The following is a 6,045-nucleotide window of genomic DNA, read 5'->3' as shown; positions in this document are numbered from 1 at the left end:
ATTTATTCGATAAACCACAATAAATTATCGCAGCATATACCTAACAATATGTTAATAGATTCGGCATAAATATTATTTCCCGTACAATGGTGATGGCATAAAATTATAATTACAGGCAATCACAGAATCATGCAACCGTTAAATTATGACCTGACGACAAATTATAGCGCGATTGTCCGAAAATGTACCAATTATTGGTATTTATGAATTAAACATTGACTGCGACACTTTGATCTGGAATCGTCGCAAAGAATATACCACAAAGAGCATAAAAGACACCGAATCATTAAAATTATGAATCTATAAAAATTTTACAAAGAAAAAGTCTAAACTTATCTTGCTTCGAGAGGAAACTATGAGTGTAACTCGATTTTCTCTCAAGAATCTTTCAATACTATTAGTCTGATCATATCTTTACTTTTCCTTTTTTTAAACCTCCGCAGTGGCTTTTAACATTAATAAATTAAATAAACATACTCTTCTTTAAGTTATTTTTTAAGAAAAATATTGTCAATGTGATTCTTCTTCCGATCAAGATTTTGCAAATAGTAGTTCCCATTTTAATTATGTATGATATTCATTCATTTACATACATGTATATTCGGAACGTGACTCCAACAGTGATGTATTCTTTTTTACGAACATTGTTATAGCTTAACATTACATTTTCAACGAATATATTCAGGCTAGTTTACACGCCGATGTAGAAAGAAAAACTTATAGTTTCCAAAAAATATACATATGTATCTTCATACATGTTTTAGTTCGATTCCTGTTTAGATATAGAATCCTGCAATATTCCTTTATATGAGTATGAGATATAACTCGGAAGAACATGCGATTTGAAATCGAGGAAGCAATGTTCTTACATCTGTACTTAAATCTAAAGATATGAAATAACGAATATATTACCATTATTTCCCTTAGTTTTGCTTTCATTTCAATACTTCAAAAGTACTTACCACTGACAAAGGTTGACTCTGTGTACTTACGGAAATTCATACATAACCTTTTGCGAGCCCTATGGGAAATGACGTGATGGTGTATTCCAAGTCACGTGACAATTAGAATATTGTCCATCTTGGGCTTGCTACACTCCCACCAAGAAGGTTGATAAATATACACCTACCTATAAAGGTGTACGCAATAGATAAATTAAGAAGTACCTTATGACAGGAGGCCTGTGCCCAGCAGTGGGACGATAAAAAGGCTGTTACATATACATATACATACATATATATAAATAAACGTCCAGATACAATAAAAAGAAAATTTTAAGGAAAATATCAACAAAATACGAACAATTCCTATGAAAAGTCAGTTGTTGTTCCTCATTGAATTCGACGTGATTTCGTAATTTTACCTGTAAGAAAAATATTATGTAGATACTTATACTATAGACATATAACTTATTATATAAACACTGAGCACGTTATTGGATTGAGATGGAAAGATTGTCGCGTGATGTAGGTTGACATAACATGATAGATGATCCAAATCCTTTTTCGGAATGGAATATCGTCTTCGGTCAATATTGGTTTTTAAAACGGCTCCGTCAGTGTGTTCCGGGATTTGTTGGAGTGAGTCTTTCGAGATAATCGAGTCAAGATGGTGCTGATTTGAGGTCAATCGATATTTTTGGTTGAAGGTACTGTTTCTAGGCTGAAAGATAGATTTTGGTAGTGACTGGTATTGAAATTGAACGCCTAGTGCCAGGTAAAACCTTTTTATCATTTTTATGACTTTTCTTGTAATAGGCAATACCTTTTTTATTACATAAGGCTTTTTATGGATCAAAGTCATTTTTTATGCAGTTAAATACCTATTGACTTTCGATGTCCTATTACAAAAGTCTGAACGACTAAAACAATTACAATATTCGGATGATATCGAAAAAACGAAGAACAACGAACTCTTACCGAAACCTAAAACCAATTGAGTAAATGTAAATAAACATTCGCCAAGGAACAATGCACGAAAAAATCCTACGAACAAAACCGTTCGCCCAAAATTTGATTGTAGGAGTACCTTCAACTTAAGTGCGTTAGTGGGTATACGGGAAGGTGCTCTTAGCATATAATTTAATTAGACCATAATAGGGAAACCTGGTGGCTGGTGCTATTATGTTAACGTCTACTCTATGTCAAGTATTATGTATACGTATTTTTATGAAGGAGAATCATTCGGTGCCCTCTCCTCGACAGTTTGTTTAGGCCGCTGGGTCTGCTCATTTTTTTATTGCGTGAAGTGTTTTCGAAACCCAGTGGGGCTCACTTTATATTTTTCGGTTTGCTACGCTTTTGGAATTAAATAGCATGAATTTGTACGGGGTGTAATGATATATGCTAAATAGAAGCTGAATTTGATGTTGCAGTTACCGTATTTTATGTTCCTTCAAGTTAAAAACCAAAAATGTATTTATGTGGCGAATAAACCATTATTGTAGCTAACAAAAGTAAATGTATTATCATCAAAATAAATATGACGGTGTTTATTACACGTTCATGACTAGAATATTACAGCCATTTTGTAAGAACCAAGATGGGCAAGCCAGGGCTTGTAAACCGACTTGCGAACTTCGTTCATAAAACTCGCTTTGAAGGATAAAAAAATCTTATAAGAAAGGTTGGACTCCGCTGAAACCTTAGATACGGCGGAATGAAAATTTGCCAAATTCTTGGAAACTAAACGGCACTTTTTATGTCAAACCCTCATGTATTGAAAACACAAGTAGAACGAATGGTGCCGAATAGGGGTAATGATTTTTGAAGATTACGTACTTATGTGCTTGGTGAAAAGGCAGCGACCGTGATTCGAATATATCTGACTCTGGATTTCCAAACTATCCTTAAGAGCTTTATCAAGGGACTTCAGTACTTTTGTTCTAGAGAAACATGTTAAACTTACGTAGGAATTTAGGTATATCTCTAAAGAACTTTCACTTTATGTACGTAGCGAGGTATTAACCTTCATTTATTAAATAGAAAACGATTGTTTCCACGAACTTTATACCTATTCCAAATACAATTAACTATAGATATTAATATTACCTATCATTAAAATTCCCTCGGTATTTATCCTAAGCAACTTATTTCAAAGAAACAACTCTAACATCCCAATAATAAAACCTTTTATCCTGATTCCAAGCATTAAATTACAAACCCTTTCAACGCCAAATACACTCGCTCTTTACACAAATGGAAATCATGTGGAAATCCGTTCCAGAATTAAATGGAAACTTTTAAAAAGGCAAAAATCCAGTGCTTACATAAAAACCTCTGATAGATGCATTGCAAGTTTAATCCAACAGGGTTGTAGTGACCGAGGCTAATGGAAGCACTCACCAGTCGACTGTTGACAGGAATCAAAATGAAAACGTACGGCAACTAGACTTCAAATAAGTTAACCACTGCACAAAGGCCTGTTTAGAAGTATTTGCTCTACTCATTTATGAAGGTAAATAGAGGTTTGTGAACGGCTTTTGCAGTTCCTGTTTGTAAAGATCATGGCTACGTATATCTTTGTGCGTTTGTGTATGCCATTTCTTTGTACGGTAGACCATAAGAAGTGACTACTTCCTGACATCGGAGCATTTAATATGTTCCTATTAGAATTTATTCCTGTTATTAACATGTCTATAAGAAGGACCAAAACTTTACGTAATCTTAGCTACACTACTTATGTAGATAAATGATAGTCTTAATTGCCTGCTATAAGCAATAACGTTGTATTTATTTTGGACTTGGAGAAGACGTAGCTATATTGTGTTTACACAAGTCCAAATAGATAATGATTGTGTCTAGACTAGTTCTATATAAAACTGTTATATTAGATATCTACTTACGTAAGACGTCATTGTATAAAAACGTAGTCAGTTTCTCTTATAAAATTACTGCAATTTTCTCAAGAGTCCTTTCGGATGAAGACTAAAAATGTATATATTTTCGGCCTAACAATATTTCCCCCTTGCCCTTATTACCTGTTTTTTCAAAGAACCGTTGATTTGGAGGGCACGCGTTTAATCTAATCTCCATGTCTACATCACTCAACCAGATACCTTTCAGTATGAAGACGACGTTATGAGAAAAATAAACTTTCTGCGCACACAAAATGTAATGAGCGTGTTTTGTTTTTACATTATGTTACTGCTACTTTCAAAGCTATTGTTATTGCCTTGTTAGCAATCATAGGTCTCATTAAAAGTTTATGAAGCATCCTACTAAGGTGCCTACTTATTTTGCTTGAACCCTAGCATCATGTTTCTCTAATTTTGCATTATACTACTTAGATCACCATAGGCAGGTACATATTTTTTTAATGCACTAACATTAAGTTTATTCAGCTCCATAAAATTATATCACCTACGTGGATTGCAATGCACCTCCACCCCACAACATTGCAATCCCTACTAACGAGGTTCGTTATCTCAATATAAAGACAAATCTATGCACGTAATCCACCAAGCAATAACCATTTACATGTAAATTGAAACTACAATTGAGTCAATTTAACAATCACAATTACTATAATCGTAAGAGGTTATTTTTGTGCTCATATATGCATAATTAAGCCAAAAGGTAAAACTGAAACAATTTAATCAAGGAATTATGAGCATCACTCCAAATTCGACCAAAAAGTTTTAAAATCCACAAATGTGTTAGCATATCCCATTTCGGGAATTGATTGACACTTCGTTTAGCGAACCCGGATCAGGAAAATTGCCAAAACTTTTATGACAAACGAAGACTGTATCTACAACGGATATAAAGTCTGTTCGGGCTTATCACAATCGTTTATTATGACGAACCTCGACCCTAAGTCTTACAAAGTTGATTTTATGTATTTTTTGTTTGTCTTAAAATGTTGCTAACTTAATGAAATTCTTGTCTACAGTGTTTTTCTGGAAAATTGTTGTTTGGCTAACTCTAATTGTTTATCTTGAACAAACAGTTTTAAAATCCACTTTTGTTTAAAACACGGACCCTCTAAGTTGAGCTCCATTTCAAAAGAAACGGAACTGAAGATAATCAATTTTAATAGACAGCGCTAACAGATTATTCAAGGTGTCTGCGTCTAAAACAATTCTTCAACTGTTTGCGGATGCAGCGAAAACTTTAGTCATTTTAAAATCTGAAAGCGCTTTAAGCGATTCAATCATACTTTCCTTCCGGAGCGACTGGCGTCACGTATTCTTGAATAACCTTTGAAGTTATCTTTTACGAGGAACGTTTCCCGAAGCCAAAAGATACTCCAATGAGATTAGTTTAATGAAACTGTACGTCGAATGCAGTGCATGCGGCTGGCAGTTGAATTAGCATGCAATTTTCCATATTTTGAACACATTTAATACTGTTAACCCTACAGCTGCAGGTTTAATATTTAAATAGGTGGATAATTTTGATGTACATCACAATTTATTTTTGTTGCTAGTTTACATTAACAAATTGGATTTAATAGGTACTTTTGATAGATGAAATATTTGAAGTAAGTTCGGAATTAGTTAAAAAATATATGGAGATACTTTAGTAATTTTGTACGCATATATACAGTTTCATGTCTCTAAAAAATAATGTCGCCCTAACAGTGACAGATTCCACTGTTCTTGACGTCTATATTTTTATGTTGCAAGTGTCGTGATGGCACGGCACTCAATTTTTGTCACTCTCACCACTGCTGAAGTGGAATTTAAGTGGCATGCTGCAAACCATCCCGTTTTTATGCTGAAAACATTTTTCCACACTTCACTGTTACCGTATTACGAATGTGGCGTGAAATAAGCTGGGAACTGGTATATTCTTTGTTTTCAATTAATTGAATTTGTGTTGCCTTGTGTTACGTGGTGGAGCTAGCTAAAAGCTCTTTGGCTTCTTATATGCTACTTACTTATGACGGCCGAGACCTATGATGACTTACTTTCATATGCGGTTTTTTTTTGGACGATCGCCCTTCCAAAAACTTACCGTAACAAACAGTTCTTAACCTTTGACTTCTGAATCTGACATTTGACTATAATGCACATAATATAGATATATACATATATACATA

The sequence above is a fragment of the Helicoverpa armigera genome, chromosome 2 (assembly GCF_030705265.1).
Source record: "Helicoverpa armigera isolate CAAS_96S chromosome 2, ASM3070526v1, whole genome shotgun sequence".
NCBI classification, from domain to species: Eukaryota; Metazoa; Arthropoda; class Insecta; order Lepidoptera; family Noctuidae; genus Helicoverpa; species Helicoverpa armigera.
This window is presented reverse-complemented; position numbering follows the sequence as displayed.